At 41.4% G+C, this 22,055-nt stretch overlaps 1 long non-coding RNA gene across 1 annotated transcript; it reads right to left on the bottom strand.

Moving 5' to 3' along the window:
• Positions 1–15,929: 15,929 nt before the first annotated feature.
• Positions 15,930–21,328, bottom strand: LOC112262359. The gene is made up of 3 exons (XR_002955345.1): positions 21,121–21,328; positions 16,680–16,850; positions 15,930–16,514 (listed from the first exon to the last, which is right to left on the bottom strand). It is a non-coding gene; the product is annotated as an uncharacterized LOC112262359 (long non-coding RNA).
• Positions 21,329–22,055: the final 727 nt, after the last annotated feature.

The following is a 22,055-nucleotide window of genomic DNA, read 5'->3' on the forward strand; positions in this document are numbered from 1 at the left end:
TGGACACCAATCAACTTGAAGTCGTGAAGAGGGCACCTGCTCCACTACAGCCCCATCGATGTGAATGGGGGCTTGCGCGGTCCTCCTTTTCCTGTAGTCCACAATCATCTCCTTTGTCTTGATCACATTGAGCGAGAGGTTGTTGTCATGGTACCATATGGTCAGGTCTCTGACCTCCTCCCTATAGTCTGTCTCATCGTTATCGGTGATCAGGTCTACCACTGTTGTGTCATCGGCAAACTTAATGATGGTGTTGGAGTCGTGACTGGCCGTGCAGTCATGAGTGAACAAGCAGTACAGGAGGGGACTGAACATGCACCCCTAAGGGGCCCCTGTGTTGAGGATCAGCGTCGCGCTTGTGTTGTTACCTACCCTTAACACCTGGGGGCAGCACATCCGGAAGTCCATGATCTAGTTGCAGAGGGAGGTGTTAAGTCCCAGGGTCCTTAGCTTAGTGATGAGCTTTGAGGGCACTATGGTGTTGAATGTGGAGCTGTGGTCAATGAATAGCATTCTCACATAGGTGTTCATTTTGTCCAGGTGTGAAAGGGCAGTGTGGAGTGCAATAGAGATTGCATCATCTGTGGATCTGTTGGAGCGGTATTGCAAATTGGAGTGGGACTAGTGTTTCTGGGATAATGGTGTTGATGTGAACCATGACCAGCCTTCCCAAGCACTTCATGGCTACAGACGTGAGTGCTACGGGTCGGTAGTCATTTAGGCAGGTTACCTTAGTGTTCTTGGGCACAGTGGTGGTCTGCTTGAAACATGTTGGTATTACAGACTCCGATAGGGAGAGATTGAAAATGTCAGTGAAGACACTTGCCAGTTGGTCAGCGCATGCTCAGAGTACACATCCTGGTAATCCGTCTGGCCCTGCGGCATTGTGAATGTTGACCTGTTTGAAGGTCTTACTCATATCGGCTGTGGAGAGTGATCACACAGTTGTCCGCAACTGCTGATGCTCTCATGCATGTTTCAGTGTTACTTGCCTCGAAGCGTGCATAGAAGTGACTTAGCTCGCCTGGTAGGCTTGTGTCACTGGGCAGCTCTCGGCTGTGCTTCCCTTTGTAGTCTGTAATAGTTTGCAAGCCCTGCCACATCCGACAAGCGTTGGAGCTTGTGTAGTACGATTCAATCTTAGTCCTGTATTGACACTTTGCCTGTTTGATGGTTCGTCAGAGGGCATAGCGGGATTTCTTGTAAGCTTCCGGGTTAGAGTCCCACTCCTTGAAAGCGGCAGCTCTACCCTTCAGCTCAATGTGAATGATGCCTGTAATCCATGGCTTCTGGTTGGAGTATGTACGTACGGTCACTGTGGGGACGACGTCCTCGATGCACTTATTGATAAAGGCAGTGACTTATGTGGTGTACTCCTCAATGACATCGGATGAATCGCGGAACATATTCCAGTCTGTGCTAGCAAAACTGTCTTGTAGTTTAGCATAGGTTTCATCTGACCACTTTTTTATAGACTGAGTCACTGGTGCTTCCTGCTTAAATTTTAGCTTGTAACCAGGAATCAGGAGGATATACTGTAATTATGGTAAGATTTGCCAAATGGAGGGCGAGGAAGAGCTTTGTACGCGTCTCTGTGTGTGGAGTAAACGTGGTCTAGAACTTTTTCACCCTGGTTGCACAATTAAAATGCTGATATAGGTATTTTATACATGTCTTATATACAGGTCTTATATACAGGTCAGTGCCGTGCCAGTACCGTTATTATAATGTGCAGGGGTACTGGAGTGATTGAGAAAGGAATGTAGTGCCTTGCGGTCGGACCTGAGAATGTGAATAGAGTCATGCAGGTAGTCAGTCCGGAGAGAGAGGGCAGGGATAGTTTGCTTGATTTTTAAGCTATTAAACATTCGTATTGGCTGGGGATAGAAGTTCCTTAAGATCCTGTTGATCCGCGACCCGATGTTGGTACCGCCTGCTGGACGGCAGCAGAGAGAACACCCCCAGTGATTTTCTGGGCCGTCCACACCACCCTCTGTAGGGCCTTGCGGTTGCGAGCGGAGCAGTTACCATACCAGGCATTGATACAACCAGTCAGGATGCTTTCCATGGTACACCTGTAAAAGTTCTGGATGATCTGCAAAATGCAAAATCTCTTCAGTCTCCTGAAGGGGAAGAGGTGCTGTCATGTCTTCTTCACAACTGTGCTGGTGTGAGAGGACAATGTTATGTCCTCAGTGATGTGGACTGTGAGGAACTTGAAACATTTGACCCTCGGCGTCAGTGATCAGGCCAACCACAGTCGTTTCATCAGCAAACTTGAAGGTGGGGTTTGAGTCTTGTGTGTCCACACAGTCGTGGGTAAACAGGGTGTACAGGGTGTGGCTAAGCACTCAACCCTGGGGGTACCCGTGTGGAGACCCAGAGCGGCACAGAGACAGGCTTGTTAAAAATACATTTTCGAAACAACAGCACACGAATCAGCATCCAATATACACTGTTCAAAAAAAAGGAACACTTAAACAACACAATGTAACTCCAAGTCAATCACACTTCTGTGAAATCAAACTGTCCACTTAAGAAGCAACACTGATTGACAATACATTTCACATGCTGTTATGCAAATGGAATAGACAACAGGTGGAAATTATAGGCATTTAGCAAGACACCCCCAATAAAGGAGTGGTTCTGCAGGTGGTGACCACAGACCACTTCTCAGTTCCTATGCTTCCTGGCTGATGTTTTGGTCACTTTTGAATGCTGGCGGTGCTTTCACTCTAGTGGTAGCATGAGACGGAGTCTGCAACCCACACAAGTGTCTCAGGTAGTGCAGCTCATCCAGGATGGCACATCAATGCGAGCTGTGGCAAGAAGGTTTGCTGTGTCTGTCAGCGTAGTGTCCAGAGCATGGAGGCGCTACCAGGAGACAGGCCAGTAGATCAGGAGACGTGGAGGAGGCCGTAGGAGGGCAACAACCCAGCAGCAGGACCGCTACCTCCGCATTTGTGCAAAGAGGAGCAGGAGGAGCACTGCCATAGGCCTGCAAAATGACCTCCAGCAGGCCACAAATGTGCATGTGCTCAAACGATCAGAAACAGACTCCATGAGGGTGGTATGAGGGCCCGACGTCCACAGGTGGGGGTTGTGCTTATAGCCCAACACCGTGCAGGACGTTTGGCATTTGCCAGAACACCAAGATTGGCAAATTCGCTACTGGCGCCCTGTGCTCTTCACAGATGAAAGCAGGTTCACACTGAGCACGTGACAGAGTCTGGAGACGCCGTGGAGAACGTTCTGCTGCCTGCAAACATCCTCCAGCATGACCGGTTTGGCGGTGGGTCAGTCATGGTGTGGGGTGGCATTTCTTTTGGGGGCCGTACGGGCCTCCATGTGCTCGCCAGAGGTAGCCTGACTGCCATTAGGTACCGAGATGAGATCCTCAGACCCCTTGTGAGACCATATGCTTGTGCGGTTGGCCCTGGGTTCCTCCTAATGCAAGACTATGCCAGACCTCATGTGGCTGGAGTGTGTCAGCAGTTCCTGCAAGAGGAAGGCATTGATGCTATGGACTGGCCCGCCCGTTCCCCAGACCTGAATCCAATTGAGCACATCTGGGACATCATGTCTCGCTCCATCCACCAATGCCACGTTGCACCACAGACTGTCCAGGAGTTGGCAGATGCTTTAGTCCAGGTCTGGGAGGAGATCCCTCAGGAGACCATCCGCCACCTTATCAGGAGCATGCCCAGGCGTTGTTTGTTGAGTGTGACTCCAAATCCAGACCTCCATGGGTTGATAAATTTGATTTCCATTGATAATTTGTGTGATTTTGTTGTCAGCACATTCAACTATGTAAAGAAAACAGTATTTAATAAGAATATTTCATTCATTCAGATCTAGGATGTGTTATTTTAGTGTTCCCTTTATTTTTTGAGCAGTGTATATTTTTTATATACAATTGTCCTGTATAGCCTACCTGAACCGGCATGACATGAGCCGTCCTTGCACTCTCTCCCAGCTTGAATAGAAAGTTGTTGTGTATAAAACCAGTTTATTAATGCTCATCTTTTTTTTCTATGCAGATGCCTATAGTAGCTACAGTATTTGACTGCGTCACCTTGCATTTTTGTGTGCAAAAGTTTTCACCAAGGCCTGTAGGTTCAGGTTGAGGGCCCGACTATTTTCTATACTGAGTATTGACAACCCAGACAGTTTTTACTGAGACATTGTTCATTATATGTTCATTACGCTGCACAAAATTTTAACAAAGATATACCAGAGGTAAGGTACTGTTGATATTGTTTGAGCCCTCAATAACTGTTGTCCACTAAAGATGAAAATCTGTTTGCATCTGCCAATTTATTCACTATCCAATATCCAGATGACCTATCCCAAAGATTCCTATACAGTTAATCTCTTTCCATAACGTGTTGAGGGCGGCAATTAAGAAGAATATGAGCGGCTCAATTAAAGATGTTTCAAAACTGCTGTATTTAAAGCACCACTCCCTTCTGCCCAGTTTCCCTGATGTTGCTACGGCAATCAAGCTGTTTTTAAGCATCCCAGTAACTGTCGCTTCTTCCGAGAGATCATTTTCTAAACTAAAACTTTTGAAGAACTACCTAAGAAGCATTAGGCTTCTGATATGCACTTTTGAACACTTGAGTAAGCTCAACTCATTGCACTGGCACTGTCGTAGCCTTGACCATGGCATTTGTTCACCAATATCCCTTTACTATCAATCAGTTAAATTATGTATTTTTCAAGGAGGCTTAAGGCACTTTGATCAGTCACATTCTTCAAGCCCAAGAAACACATACCTAGCTTCCTAGTACATATGAATGACGTTTGAGGGTTACTGACTAAATTATTTATGAAAAATAAAATATATAAAGTGCATTTGGAAAGTATTCAGACCCATTGACTATTTTTTTTAAATTACATTATAGCCTTATTCTAATATTGATAAAATTGATTTTTTCATCATCAATCTATACACAGTACCCCATAATGACAAAGCAAAAAATGTTTGTTTTTTTATCGTAGCAATTTTATAATAAAACCCCCAGGAAATATCACATTTACATAAGTATGCAGACTCTTTACTCACCCTTAACTGGTACCCTTCCCCTGTATTGGAGCTCTACGGACAATTCCTTTGACCTTATGGCTTAGTTTTTGCTCTGACATTCACTGTCAACTGTGGGACCTTACATAGACTGGTGTGTGCCTTTCCAAATCATGCCCATTCAATTGCATTTACCACAGGTGGACTCCAATCAAGTTGCAGAAACATCTCAAGGATGATAAACGGAAACAGGATGCACTTGAGCTCTATTTCGAGTCTCTTAGCAAAGGGTCTGAATACTTATGCAAATAAGGTATCTGTTTTTATTTTTAATAAATATGCAAGCATTTCTAAGAACATGTTTTTCGCTTTGTCATTATGGGGTATTGTGTGTATTTTAAAATTAGGCTGTAACGTTAAAAAAATGTGGAAAAAGTCAAGGGGTCTGAATACTTTCTGAAGGCACTGTACACCAATATCAGAGAGGCGCATGGGCCCCCAGAGCTCATGCCGCCGCCCCCCCACACACACACCTTACGGAGGCTTCGATGGTGGCCGGGTCGCCAGTGGGTGCTATCTATTCAGTATGCTTCTTTGACTAAGGAAACTGTCACAAGTCACAATAGGGTCATCATCTTGCAACATAATATAGTGAAACCAGTGAACGAGTAGTAAAAAATGTCATATGCCATACAATTACAAAAGAGATTTACAGCATATAACCACAGACAACAGAACACAGGCACATACAAATCAAACATGTCCAGAAGTAGGCCTATCCTGCAAAAAATGTAATCAAACATAAATCATACGTTTTGTCTCTCTTTAGACAAGCGCCTACCTCCACCTACCTGCTTCATTTCAATTCTTTAACAGTTCATCCCATCTTGTAGTTATTGCAGCATATACAATTACGCTCTTAGATTAGATATTGTTGATTCATGGTAAGAGTCCACTTAACTCTTATTGCAAAATGCAGACATCTTGTAAGAGCCTCTGTCAGTAATGACATGCTTGAGGAGGAAGGGCCCTATAAGTCTGATATGGCGGACCACAGTCATAATCATTCCTGTTGTCCCTGTTTGTCTCAGAGCTAGTAGAGGTAATTTTTGTGGGGTTTACCTTAATCAACTGGTCATGATGTTAAGTTAGAGCATGCGTTCTCCATGGGTCTGATCACCCCTTTTTACTGTATGTTGACTTGTATTATGTCTGGATCAAGCTTACTGGTCATGGAAATTGGTCATCGATGCTCTCATTACAACAACTGTTTGAAATATAACGTGTTAAAAGGCCCAAGCATGTCTTCATTCATTTAGTTGAAAAGCTTGGTCAAATGAATTAATAAATAAGATGTGTGTATCCAATTTACATTTCAGCACACAGTAACACTATTTGGATAGTCCATCTGTAGATGCTCTACAGACTATCAGAAAAATGTAAACTATCTACTAACCCTAACCCTAGCTCTAACCCTAACCTTCACCCATATCCTAACCCTATAATTTATCCCTTACTCTAAACCTAACACTAACCCTAAACCTAACCCATAGTTTGTTGATAATGACCATCTGTAGAGCATCTAGCTGATGTTTGTAAACTGTTCTGTGATCCTTTCAAGTGTAGGCTACAACACCTCAATAGGGATTAATTTTCCATTCTGGATGAACAATAATGACTTTGACAATCAAAGACTGGATTGATGTAATGAATCACACACGGGCCTGGTTCGGAGTTGTATACCTGAGCTAATATGACAAAATCACATGATGCCAAGCACAGAGCCTTACAGTGATGGTAGACACCAATATATCCTGCTGGTAGTGTCCTGGAGAGCTGGAGAGTAGATGTCAAGTGTCTCTTGTGCTCTCAGTGTGGTTCCTTGCTAGGGACCAGGAGCAGTAAATACCCTGTGGTTCTGTGGCATTTAGAGGGATGTGAGAGCAACCAGGATGTTCTTTTATCAGAATGTACCAGGACTTTCTTTTATTTAGCCTATCCCTCTCTGTAATGACACTTTAAGTAGCACTGGAAATGGCTGACTAATGTCGGGTCTGAAATGTTCCCAGTCTGTTCACCTTGGAAGCTTGAAGCTTGGGTGAAAGGTACATCCACTGATTTCAAAGGTGCATTTCATTTGCACAGCAGCGTGTACCAGCCAGGTAAACGGACTTAACACTTGATAAAGAAATCAAATCAGCTGGTTGACCCGACCAGTGCTGGTATGCAAACGTTGCACCATTCTTCAAAGGCTTAATAAATCCAGCCCAGACTTTACGTTTCCATAAAGAGCAGTTAGGTCACCAAATGGTTCAGATTGTGGGCAAATGAAATACCCAAAGCATGGCTAGTCGTTTTTTCTGTATCAATATAGTGAACATACACTGCCTCAAGCACAAAATATAGAGATTCAGAGATGGTACCTGCTTCTCATCTGTTATTTGCTTGTTTAGCAGTTATCACATTTCTGTTGGTTATAGTGCATTAGTCTTTGTTACAGTAAATATGCTAAAGATCATTACAGTGATTGTGAAGGTGGCTGTTACTGTAATAATGGTATTTGTCTGTTGCAGACTTTACCTTAGAAATTATCATAAAGCCTGCTTCCCTTACAGCGAATGAGGGGGAGTGATTGACTGAATTTATCTAATTAGCTCTGAAGTTGCTCTAAGAGTCCCCATCTATTCCCCACGGAATCAATTGGAGGCATTCTGCACTGTGTTCTGTTTACTATACAAAGCCATGCTTTGGGATATTGAAGGATATTCTTGGGAGTGGAGCCATAGTCAGTTGGATTTAGGCTAATGCACACATTGTTTGTAAACTGGTTTTAGTTAACAAGTCCCAGCACTATATTTCGAATATCCTTTGTGGTCAAGTTATTATGCTTTAAACAATACAGCATCTCCAAAGCCAAAAGCATGTACCTTGTATTATCCCCATGTAACGACGTGCGCTGAGAGTTGGGAAGCAAGTTCAGCAAGTAAGTGTTTTAATAAATAAATGCAACATAATACAAAACAAGAAACACGAACAATGCACAGACTAGAAGTAAAAACAGAAACAATAACGCCTGGGGAAGGAACCACAGGGAGTGACATATATTTGGAAGGTAATCAGGGAAGTGATGGAGTCCAGGAATCTGATGATGCGCAGGTGCACGTAATGATGGTGACAGGTGTGCGCCATAATGAGCAGCCTGGTGACCTAGAGGCCAGAGGGGGAGCACACGTGACAGTACCCCCTCCCCGACGCTCGGCTCCAACTGCAGGACGCCGACCAAAATGAAGATCCCTGGGATCTGGAGCAGACCGGACACCTCTGGTGCAGGAAACCTGTCAATCCGGCTGAGACGCAGGAGCATGGCGATCCTTGAACACCGGAGAGAGAGCATACCTAACGATACACCCTCCCTGGCGCGTTCGGGTCCAGCCACAGGACGCCAACCCAAGGGACAATTCTGGGGATCAGGAGCGGACACGCCTGCTGATGCGTGGGAACCTGTCGCCGGCTGGGATGCGGGAACCTGACAGACCGGCTGAGGCAGGGGAGCCTGGCGATCAGGCTGAGGCATGGGAGCCTGATGAGCCGGCAGTCATGAAAGCCTGTAGCGGCTCCCGGACTTGACGTCATTCCACCTGACACATAAAAAAACACTCCCTGATGCTTCCCTTAAGCGTGGCGTTATTCTGTAACGATGTGCGCTGAGAATCGGGAAGTAAGTTCAGGGAGTGATTGTTTTTAATAAATTAATGCAACATAATACAAAACACGAACACCGCAGAGACATGAAACTGAAACAGAACAATAACGCCTGGGGAAGGAACCAAAGGGAGTGACATATAGGGAAGGTAATCAGGGAAGTGATGGAGTCCAGTTGAGTCTAATGACACGCAGGTGCGCATAATGATGGTGACAGGTGCGCTCCATAGTGAGCAGCCTGGTGACCTAGAGGCCGGAGAGGGAGCACAGATGACACCCCATTTAAATACAAATAAATAACAGAATAATATCTCATAAAATAGTGTTGTTGAGGAGCAGATTGTTGGTTGGTCTCCTTGCTATTGTTTTCCCCTTCAAAACCAAGTTGCAATGTAACATCTGCTGTGAACAGCATGCATTCTGATTGAGTCCTATGAAGGTCTGTATCGTGTGGAAAGATATATTAGAAATCCAATTCATGCATATTCGACAATGGCAGGTGAATATGTCTCTGACTGTGAGATCAATAATTTCCCACTGAATATTTACTTGGATTACTCTCTCCGAGGGTGTCTCAGGGAGAGTTGGGATATGCAAAAAACACATTTCCAATTCACAAATGTGTATAATACACAAGTGTGAAAAAGAACAAATAAGCAATCACCAAATTACTATTATTATTATTTACAGTATATGTCTCTGACTGTGAGGTCAACATTTCCCACTGAATATTTATTTGGACTATTATTTAATGAAGACGTAAGGATATGGCATGTGTGTGTGCAAGAATGTGTTTGTGCACACACGCACGTGTGTTATTTTCAGGCACCAGTCATGGATTAACGGAGAAATTCTCAATGCTCACTCCAGCACAGCTCTATTGGCACCTGTCTTGGCTGTGCATCTTCCATATGATGCACAGACTAATCCCTACCTGCAAATGTGTTTCCTGAAGGACAGATAAGAGCTGTCACATATGATATCTGGATATTTTTCTTCAAATCGCCTTACTGCTAATGTCCCGAATTGGTGTAATGGGCACAGGTGATTTGGAGACATGGCCAGACGAAGAAGTAAATGGAACATTCCAATCTCCCCACAGGCAATGAACTAGCTAATTGTGAATCGGAAAGCCAGTGCACATAATCTATGCAGGAATCCAGAGAACAAGCCAATCACCATCTCACCTGTAACCATTTTAGACATGGCAATTTAATCATGTTATATATAAACGATAAGTAGCAATGCACCAACATATATATATATATATATATATAGTATGTCAGTGTGCACAAGCAATAGGCAAAATCATTTGCATTACTCAGAAATAGTAGAAAGTCATCCCTTTCAGATGGATTGGCCAGTCACATCACAGACGCTGTACTATTTTAAGGATTTTAACAAGCACTTGTGTTCAGCCTTTGGAGAGAATTCTGTAAATGAGTCCCTAGGCAAAGAATACTAAATCTGTTTGTTAGACAGTATGCCCATATATGTCCCCAGTGGTCTCACTCAGCCATATCAACCCTTTGATTCATTTGGATAGGACTTGTAGGTAGTAGTCAATGTCATATTTTAAGATGTTAAAACGTATTTTACAGCGGTGTGTAAGTCCGGGGTAATTTACAACGCTGGCAACCATGGCCCCGGAGTGCCATACATAATGTGTTTTTGTGATAGACCAACACATATAAGTAAACTTGAAAACTGTGAGAGGCAGTGTAGCTCCTCTTTTTAGGGTCAAGTCAGTGCTTTGAGTTCTTATTTGTAAAGATAGCAACAAAGATAAGCACTTGTAATGGGTGTTTTGCTGACTGAAAATCAGGGTTGGGTAGGTTACTTTCTAAATGTAATCTGTTACAGTTACTACATACCTGTCCAAAATTGTAATCAGTAATGTAACTTTTGGAATACCCAAACTCAGTAACGTAATCTGATTACATAGTTACTTTTAGATTATTTTCCCTTTAAGAGGCATTCGAAGAAGACAAAAATGTATCTTACCAATTTAACGATACCTATTGCAAGATAAATCGATGTTAAAGTTTACATAGCTGGCCATATATGGATGCTACATTTGATGTTTTAGTTGTAGGCTTTTTTAAACCCATCACTTTTTACTACATATGATAACAAGATTCAATTGTATCTTTACATCAATATATATTTGTCCAAAAATGGATGTAGCAACTAAATATTGCCCCTTTAAGTCTATCAAAAAAAATGTGTGTGAATTTGAGCATGTGTCCATTAGGCCTATGGATATTTATTTGTATCAGCATGAATTAGATTGAGCAATAAAAGCCCCACTTTTATTCCATAGGCTGGGATCCGCAGTATGCAGCTGTCGTAAGAGCTCATTCTTCACTGGCTGTCCAATGGTTTCAAAAACAATCATTTATAGGCAGCTTAAAGTTCTTGCATTCAACCATTATTGGATTCAAATACACATTTAGATTTGCGAACAGCCTTCCACAACAACCACAATCTGTGAGGCACAAATAGCTAAATGAGAGAGCAGCAGTGTGATTCACATCAATGTGCTATGTAGATATCAATAATAAGTGATATCCGTATCGCCGTAGACTACACCACTGCTGTCATCCTTACCTCCAAGCATTTATTCAAGTTGGATAATCTTTGGATGCCAACAGCAGCCGCACCATGTGCACACTACAAACTGTGACAACTTTATTCATTTGAATGTTTTACTCTGGGTCGGGTTGTGCACCATGCCCACTTTATGCAGCATACAGAACCAGTCACAAGTTTGGACACACCTACTCATTCAAGGGTTTTCCTTTATTTGTACTATTTTCTACATTGTAGAATAATATTGAAGACAAATCAAAATAGGTTTAAACAAATCAAAATGGGTTTTATATTTGAGAATCTTCAAAGTAACCACCCATTGCCTTGATGACAGCATTGCACACTCTTGGCAATTTCTCAACCAGCTTCATGAGATAGTCACCTGGAATGCATTTCAATTAACAGGTGTGCATTCTTAAAGTTAATTTGTGGAATTTCTTTCTTTAATGCGTTTCAGCCAATCAGTTATGTTGTGACAAGGTGTGTGTGTGTGTGTATGTGTGTGTGTGTGGGGGGGGGGGGTATACAGAAGAAGGCCCTAATTGGTAAAAGACAAAGTCCATAGTATGGCAAGAACAGCTCAAATAAGCAAAGAGAAATGACAGTCCATCATCACTTTAAGACTTGGTCAATCAATCCGGTAACGCTCAAGTTTTTTCCAAGTACAGTCGCAAACACCATCAAGCGCTATGATGAAACTGGCTCTCATGAGGACCGCAAAAGGAAAGGAAGACCCAGTTACCGCTGCTGCTGAGGATACAGCGGGGAGAACAGGTATTTGACACACTGCCGATTTTGCAGGTTTTCCTACTTACAAAGCATGTAGTGGTCTGTATTTTTTTAATCATAGGTACACTTCAACTGTGAGAGACGGAATCTAAAACAAAAATCCAGAAAAATCACATTGTATGATTTTTAAGTAATTAATTTGCATCTTATTGCACGACATAAGTATTTGATCACATACCAACCAGTAAGAATTCCGGCTCTTACAGACCTGTTAGTTTTTCTTTAAGAAGCCCTCCTGTTCTCCACTCATTACCTGTATTAACTGCACCTGTTTGAACTCGTTACCTGTATAAAAGACACCTGTCCACACACTCAATCAAACAGACTCCAACCTCTCCACAATGGCCAAGACCAGAGAGCTGTGTAAGGACATCAGGGATAAAATTGTAGACTTGCACAAAGCTGGGATGGGCTACAGGACAATAGGCAAGCAGCTTGGTGAAAAGGCAACAACTGTTGGTGCAATTATTAGAAAATGGAAGAAGTTCAAGATGATGGTCAATCACCCTCGGTCTGGGGCTCCATGCAAGATCTCACCTCGTGAGAAAACCATTAGTAACACACTACGCCGTCATGTATTAAAATCCTGCAGAGCACGCAAGGTCCCCCTGCTCAAGCCAGCGGATGTCCAGGCCCGTCTGAAGTTTGCCAATGACCATCTGGATGATCCAGAGGAGGATTGGGAGAAGGTCATGTGCTCTGATGAGACAAATATTTCAGTCTCTCGATGTGCAAAACTGATAGAGACATACCCCAAGCGACTTACAGCTGTAATCGCAGCAAAAGGTGGCACTACAAAGTATTAACTTAAGGGGGCTGAATAATTTTGCACGCCCAATTTTTCAGTTTTTGATTTGTTAAAAAAGTTTGAAATATCCAATAAATGTCGTTCCACTTCATGATTGTGTCCCACTTGTTGTTGATTCTTCACAAAAAAATAGTTTTATATCTTTATGTTTGAAGCCTGAAATGTGGCAAAAGGTCGCAAAGTTCAAGGGGGCCGAATACTTTCGCAAGGCACTGTATATGTGTTAGTTTTGATGTCTTCACTATTATTCTACAATGTAAAAATACAGATAAACCTTTAGATTTGTCGAAAGATATCGGTTTGTCCTCTGAGAAATCAACTGTAAATTTTGGTGGTTCCTCGAGGCTAGGTTTTAGGACCACTATTGTTTTCATTATATATTTTACCTCTTGGTGATGTCTTTTGGAAACAATGTTAAAAACATCTTAGGATGAGGCGTCCAGTCAGCGGAACACCTGTCGACAACATCCGGTGAAATTGTAGGGCGCGCAATTAATATATAAGTATCTTATATTGGTTAAAAGCTTAAATTCTTGTTAATCTAACTGCATTGTCTGATTTACAATAGGCTTTACAGCGAAAGCATACCTTGCGATTGTTTGAGGACGGCGCCCCACGTCTACATATTTTTCAACCAGCACAGCCTTCATAAAATCACAAATAGCGATTTAAATAATCACTTACTTTTTGAAAATCTTCCTCTCCTTGCAACCTCAAGGGTCCCAGCTACAACATGCATGGTCGTTTTTTTTAGATAAAATCCTTCTTTATTTCCCAAAGTCTGTTTAGTTGGCGCCATCGATTTCAGTTATCCACTCATTCAACCTGCAGACCAAGGAATCCAAAAAGCTACCGCTAAACTTTATTACAAGTCACAAGAAGAAACAAGAAATTAAGTTTCTATTTAATCCTCAGGTTCCCTAAAATATAATTGAATTATAATATTTCATACGGAAAGAAGTATGTTCAATAGAAAAGTAAAATTAAATTTCTCAAAATCTTTCTCGTTTTGGAAGACAAAAGCCTGAAACCTTGAACAAAGCCTGTTGACATCTAGTGGTTGCCATATGAATTGCAATCTGGGAGCTGGAATTGCATAGGACCCATAGTTTACCATTGAAAAAGCATGGGATCTCAAAAACTAAATCTGGTTGGTTTATCATTGGATTTTCTCCTACCATATCAATTGTGTTATAGTCTCATACATTATTTTAACATTTGTACAACCTTCAAAGTGTTTTCTATCCAATGTTACCAATTAAATGCATATCCTGGCTTCTGGGCCTGAGTAAAAGGCAGTTTACTTTGGGCACGTCAGTCAGGCAGAAATTCTGAATAAAGGACCCAACCCTAAGAAGTTTGAACTTTCACTGCTATGCAGATGACACACAGCTGTACATTTCAATGAAACATGGTGAAGCCCCAAAATTGCCCTCCCTGGAAGCCTGTGTTTCAGACATGAAGAAGTGGATGGTGACAAATGTTCTAGTTTTAAATTCAGACAAAACAGAAATTCTAGTTCTAGGTCCCAAGAAACCAAGGCATATTCTGTTGAATCTGACAATTAATCTTGATTGTACAGTCGTGTCAAATAAAACTGTGAAGGACCTCAGCGTTACTCTGGACCCTGATCTCTCTTTTGATGAAAATATCAAGACTGTTTCAAGGATAGCTTCTTTCCATCTACGTAACATTGCAAAAATCAGAAACTTTCTGCCCAAAAATGATGCAGAAAATGCTCCAGTTTCAACTGTTCTGCCTGCGGCTATGGAACCCTGACCTGTTCACCGGATGTGCTACCTGTCCCAGTCCTGCTGTTTTCAACTCTCTAGAGACAGCAGGAGCGGTAGAGATACTCTGAATGATCGGCTATGAAAAGCCAACTGATATTTACTCCTGAGGTGCTGACCTGTTGCACCCTCTACAACCACTGTGATTATTATTATTTGACCCTGCTGCTCATCTTGAACATCTTGAACATCTTGCACAGCCAGAAGAGGATGATCTGTTTTTAATCTGTTTTTTAATGCATTAACTACTGTTTGGGGTTTTAGGCTGGGTCACTGGCATCCAATTTATTGTAACAATGGTTAATGATTATTTAAATAATAAGATAAACAAACCCCTAATGGAGGTGAAAGTCACATCCATTGGGAGTGTTGTGACGGTGAGACAGCCAGGTCTCCTGTTCGATGATGGATGGTGACAATGGCTTCCATTATTTCAGAAGACAGAAGCAGAATGCCTTTTTGTGATGTTGAGGAGGACGTAATTACACAATGCCCTGTCAAAACACATCAGACTAATGGAGGTCTTTGAGTTCACTCTAAAACATTCATTAAGTATGTGTTGATACAGGCGTACTAAATGATGGGAGGTATAAAGCTTAATGACATGGATGTACGGAAACAGGGGCCTCATTTATAAAAATGTTCTTCGATTTATACTTTAACTTAGTTGTAAGATAAGCACAGTCGGAAATTACGTTCGATTCATAAAAGATACTGAGCATTAAAAAAAACCTTGCTTATGCAGGTTCTAAGAAGCCCATTTGTAACTTACGCACCTGTGATCAATAAATCTCAAATTAACGACACTTGAGCGTGCCTTACAATCAGCAATTTCCTGTTGTAGAATGCTTGCACAAATTAGCGTTTAGTCAGGAATAGCCATGGACCGAAAGAGAAAAGCAAACATTTTGGAAGATGAGATCAGGGCAATGGTAGAGGAGATTGAAGACATGCAACATGTATTTTTCGGTGGACTAAATATTGGGTTGACAAACAAAGCCAAACAGGTAGCTTGGGAGTGTGTTGCCGATGCAGTGAATGAGGTGGGGCAGCAAGACAGAACTGTGGCTGATGTGAAAAAGAAATGGTCAGACCTTAAACTGCAAGGGAAAAAAATAATAGCCATACATAACCGCAGCATTAAGGCAGCGAGAGGGGGCCCGGCACGCCGGATCTCTCCCTAATGGACCAGCGGATCGGGGAAATCATTGGGGAAAGCGCATACACTGGCACATGCTCCGACGGCAACGGTGAATGTTAAAAAAGGTGAGTTTCTTCTATTTTTCATATGGTTTAATCCCAACTTTTACATTGTTTATCAGTGACATCGGAAAGTGACGTCGGAGTGCAAAACCCGAAGACTGCATCACTGGATCACGGTAAGTAATTAGGAGAATGTGAAACTTGGTTGTCAGTAACTTAATATACAAGACAAACACTGATTTTTAAACATTCTTTTATACACATAGAAATGGGGGAAGCTGCGTTGCAGCTAGTGCACCGGGTGAGGGTGCACACTCCACCAAGGGAAGCTGTGTTGCAGCCCGTGCTCCCTCCACCCAGAGATAAAGTGTGTGAGTCTCCCAAATCAGCAGGTGCCCGGAGTGAGGGGGAAGGTTTGGCCACAGGTGTCGAGGGTCCGTCACCATCTGTGTCCATGCTCCAGGATGAAGTCCGTGAGGCCCCGGTTCATAAGCGTCACAGACCCGCAGGTGACAAGAGTGAGGGGGAATGTTTGGCCACAGGTGTCGACGGTCCATTCACATCTGCATCCACATCTACAGTTTGTGTGTTGACCACCTCAGTCCTGCAACGAAGAACAAGTTGAACACATTTGTTGGGCAGATTGTGACTGAACTCGGAAGAATATGCAGGGTTTTGATTCCTGCACCTAATGTAATTGTTGAATGTTTTCCACAACATTAATTTAAAAAACTATGCTTTGTAAATTGTCTGGCATTCTGTTTCTTACCAATCTCGGTATGAGCCGCCTCCTTTTCACTGCATCAGCCGGGGCATGTACTCCATTGGGTAGTGGGTTAGGAGGCTCTTGGGGGTCCATTCTAAACTCCGCATCCATTTCAATACCATGCCTCAGGGCTATGTTGTGGAAGACGCCACATGGCATTATTATGCGTGTCACCTTTGATTGGAGAGGGAAACCATTAATTCTTAAAACAGGCCAACATTTTATATTTAGGTTTGAAATTGCACACCAATGTTCTTGTCAAACAAACTTTCACTACTAATGGGCAATACAATTACTGAGATGTCTCCTTAGCCTGTTTGGGTGCATGTCCCATTAGCGGGACACCTACGACAACATCCTGTGAAATTGCAGAGCGCGAAATTCAAAATACAAAAATCGTAATATTAAACATTAATGAAAATACAAGTGTCATACATAATTTAAAAGCGTAACTTCTTGTTAATCCAACCGCGTTGTCAGATTTCAAAAAGGCTTTATGGCGAAAGCATGCCATGCGATTATCTGAGGACAGCGCCCCACACAAATACTTATTCAACCAGCACAGGCATCACAAACTCACAAATAGCAATTAAATAAATCACTTACCTTTGAAGATCTTCCTCGGTTTGCAATCCCAAGGGTCCCAGCTACACAATGAATGGTTGTTTTGTTTGATAAAGTCCATCTTTATATCCAAAAAAGTCAGTTTAGTTGGCCCTAATGACCTCAGTAATCCACTCTTTCAACATGCATACAAACTAATCCAAAAATGTACCAGTAAATTTCATCCAAACAATCCTCAGATACTCTAAATGAATGATATATATATATAAAAGACAGAGAATAGTATGTTAAATAGGGAAGATAAATAACCAAGTGCTCGCACCTCATTCACGCGCCAACAAGACCACTTTTGTAATGAGAGACTCATTGGAGTTCTTCAAACTACTTCGTTATATTTAAAAAAAACAAGCCTGAAACCCTTTCTAAAGACTGACATCTAGTGGAAGCCATAGGAACTGCCATCTGGGTCCTATCTATTTGTATATCCCATGGGCAACCACTGAAATAACCTCTGCCCTAAAAAAAATCATTCTGGGTGGATTGTCCTTGGGTTTTCACCTGCCATATAAGTTATTTTAATTAACAGTTTTAGAAACTTCAGAGTGTTTTATATCCAATGCCACCAAGTATATGCATATCCTAGCATCTGGGCCTGAGTAACAGGCAGTTTACTTTGGGCAGGTCAGTCATCCGAAATTCCAGACAATAACCAGTATGCTAATGAAGTTAGCTAACAGAATTAGATACAGTTATCATATGCGACCCATTTTAGGAAACTAGGCATATGTTGCAAGTCACGACTTCACAGGAGATTTTGATAAAACATATATATATATTTTTTAACAATGTGTTTTTTGGCAAAATGCCTTCTCGAACATGTGAACTTTCATGTGCCTTAATAATATTGACAGATATGCATCAATAAAGTAACCAATAATGCATTAACTGTTTATCATCCTTAATACCATTATGATCTGTATATTCCAGAATATTCCAGGTCCATATTTAATCAATCCTGGTAACCGGGTTTACATTTGAATTGCAAAGTAATGTTTTCTCTATATGTTGGTCTCTAAACTGTGCACTGATAGTGAAGGTTGAAGTCAATGGAGCAAGCATTCTTGCGTGTAAAAATTGATACCTGGCTAAATGGCTTTTCTTTTAGATGAATCCAATTTTAAGACTTTGTTTGCTAACTGTGTAGCAGGGCTGTTGGCAGACATGCAGTGTGAAAGAACAGAAGCACCAGGCCCATGAGCAAACAAGCCATCCATCGTGCTGAGAGGAATAATGGTTTTATGCTATGGGAATCTCCACTAAATGCTGCAATCAGCAGAACTTCATATAAGTATTTTGCAAGAAAGTTAACCCTAACATAAATAACATTGACTTTCAAAGTGTGAAAACATTTATCAGAAAATATAAATATTATATTGACACAGAGACAATGTGTTAGATCTGATAGTTTCTGGACAAGCTTTGACCCCACTGTATGTTGTTTGGTATGCGTCTTTGGTTGAAGGTGAATGAGTTTCCTGGGAAAATGTTACACATCATATCAAAAGAATGGCTGAAAACTAGTTTGTCACTTCCTCTCTGCATTAGACCTGATAAGCAGAGGGATCTATTAGTTTTAGGAAAGTGATAAGAGCAACTGTCACAGTATATTAAAGTGATGATCTCATGCACTGCTTATGCTAAACTTTGTTGAGTGTCAGCCCAAGTGACTATCAATGAAGAATATGAGGGTGACAATAAACAAGCTGTTGGATTTCTGCATTAAGCAAATGTGGTACGCAGGCCTGATAAAGTGTTGACCTGGCTGATGGCACCTACAGTCCCCACACAGTAGGGCGTTACGGAGCTAAATTATTGTTACATTCTATTTAGTCGAAATGAAACGAGTAAGTCAAGCAACCATAACTAGTGGTTAGGCAAAGTGTTGCTATATTTATAACATTACCACGAAAAAAGACTATGGAAAAAAAAAAATAGTTGACTTTTTAATACTCCTGGGGCCTCAGTTATAAAACGGTGTTACGATCCATTTTGGTCTTAAGTATGATTTACGCAGAAAACCATGTATAAGTAGTTATTTATAAAACCTTACTTTGACGTGGAAATGATCTTATCTCTACGCAAAGTCTAGACTTGACATAAGTGATTTTCCTGCTGGTTATGTAGGGGTATTGCAGTTTGGGACGCATATGCGTCCAAGCCTGTGGTGAACTTTGCGTTAACAAATTGTTTTTAAAGCTAGGAATGATCAATTAAAGGTGAGGTATTAATTGCCAGACACAAGATGGTTTAAATTGAAAAACAGGATGTGATGTTCGATAAATAGTGTGTCAAATTAGTAACCATGGCTGTTCTTGCATCATTGGAAGACATTGAAAACCGTGTGTTTAGAAGGGAGAGAGTTTTCAGAGACCAGAATGACTTTTTTGCGCATGAGGATCCATGGCTTATAAATCACTATCGTCTCCCAAGAAATGTCATGTTAGATTTATGTGCGGATTTAGCCCCTAATCTGGAAAGGAAAACACGTTGTAATCAAGCCTTATCTGTCCAATTACTGTCCACTCTGGGATTCCTCGTTACTGGGACATTCCAGATGGAAACTGAATTTTAAAACTAAATATGAGCTTTGTATTTTTCCACTGAAAACGTGGCTTCTCATTCCTTTTGCTGATCCCCAAACAGCAGAGGAAATGCGCTACAATTTGGTGCATGGCAGAACAAGGTTGGTTGTGGAGAGCACCATCGGACTGCTGAAGGGCAGGTGGCGTTGCTTTGATGCATCAAGTAGAAAACTCCAAGCCAGAGAAGGTAACGTCATTTAATAAAAATACAAAACTTAAAATTTAGTTTTAAAATGGGTCAACTTAAAGCAACATACCAACATTTTATATATAATTTTATTGAAATTGCAGACCCAAAGGTGTTGGCCAAATAGCTGGAACAGTTATTCATTTGGCCCTACGGTTACTGAGATGTCCCCTTGAAGATTGTTAGTTATGAGCACCCAATCGTTGCCAAATTTGCTTTCTTTAAGGATAACGTAATGGTTAAAAGCCTGGATAAAAGACTCGCTGGCATGAAAATAGGCATGAATGATCAGTTCCCAAGGGAGATTCCTTTCATTCCCGGTTACAACTTGTAGACTTGTTTAAGTGCTGCTGTGTCACTCATTCAGCCGACAGAAACCTTCAACCGGTTCTCCCCAACCTGTTATGGCTGCAATCCCGATACCGGGATCGAAATGACAACTACCAGTGAAAATATAGGGCGCCAAATTCAAACCACAGAAATCTCATAATTACAATTCCTAAAACATACATGTGTCTTATATCATTTAAAATCTATTTTCGTTGTTAATCCCACCAAAGTGTCCGATTTCAAATAGGCTTTTCAGCGAAAGCACTACAAACGATTGTTAGGTCTACACCAAGCCACAATAAGCACAGCCATCTTCCAGCAAAATATAGCCTTCACAAAAACCAGAAATAAAGATAAAATTAATCACTAACCTTGAATTATCTTCATCAGATGACACTCATAGGACATCATGTTACACAATACATGCATGTTTTGTTTGATAAAATTCATATTTCTATCAAAAAAAATCTGAGTGTACATTGGCGTGTTAGATTCACTAGTTCCAAAAACATCAAGTGATTTTGCATAGCCACATCATTCAACAGAAATACTCATCATAAATGTAGATGATAATACAAGTCATACACATGGAATTATAGATATACCTCTCCTTAAAAAAGAAATGCATGCAATAATCTGAGACGGCGCTCAATTTAAAACACCACAGCCGCAAAGATGGCGTCAACATAAACAAGAAATTACATGATAAATATTCCCTTACCTTTGATGATCTACATCAGAAAGCACTCCAGGAATCCCAGGTCCACAATAAATGTTTGTTTTGTTCAAAGTTTTTGTCCGTTATTTATGTCCAAATACCTTATTTTGTTAGAGTGTTTGGTATCCATATCCAAACGTTAATTCTGGCCAGCGTTATGTCGGACAAAAACTTCAAAAAGTGATATTACCGGTCGAATAAACATTTCAAACTAAGTACACAATCAATCATTAGGATGTTTTTAACATATAGCTTCAATAAAGTTCCAACCGGAGTATTCTTTCTTGTCTTCGTGAGCAATGGAACGCAAGTGACTACCATGAGGAAAAAGTTGGATCACAAAATGTCTGCTTGATGGACAGCTGATATATTCTGCTCTCATTCACTCCCACAACAACATAGAAGCCTCATTATAATTTCTATTGATGGTTGACATCTAGTGGAACCCCTAGGCAGTGCAAAAATTATTCATATCTCAAGGGGATTTCATCGGGGACTCTGGTGAATACATACAAGCTCAGATTTCTGACTTCCTGTTTTGATTTCAACTCAGGATTTTGCCTGCCAATATGAGTTCTGTAATACTCACAGAAATAATTCAAACAGTGTTAGAAACATCAGAGTGTTTTCTATCCAATACTAATGATAATATGCAAATATTAGCAACTATGACTGAGGAGCAGGCCGTTTGATATGGGCACCTTTTCATCCAAGCTACTCAATACTGCCCCTGCAGCCATAAAAAGTTAAGCAGCGAGTCAGAGTCAGAGTCCAAGCCTTCTCTGGTCTCTACTCCTCTCGTGTCTGAAGACGCTTGAGCATCCCACCATTAGCTCTAACAAATTGAAAACCCTAGTCACCAGCGACTCCATTACCCACCGTATTAGACTTAAAACTAATCATCCAGCGATCATACACTGTTTACCAGGGGGCTGGGC

Source organism: Oncorhynchus tshawytscha, linkage group LG02, assembly GCF_018296145.1.
Source record: "Oncorhynchus tshawytscha isolate Ot180627B linkage group LG02, Otsh_v2.0, whole genome shotgun sequence".
In the NCBI taxonomy this organism is placed as follows: Eukaryota; Metazoa; Chordata; class Actinopteri; order Salmoniformes; family Salmonidae; genus Oncorhynchus; species Oncorhynchus tshawytscha.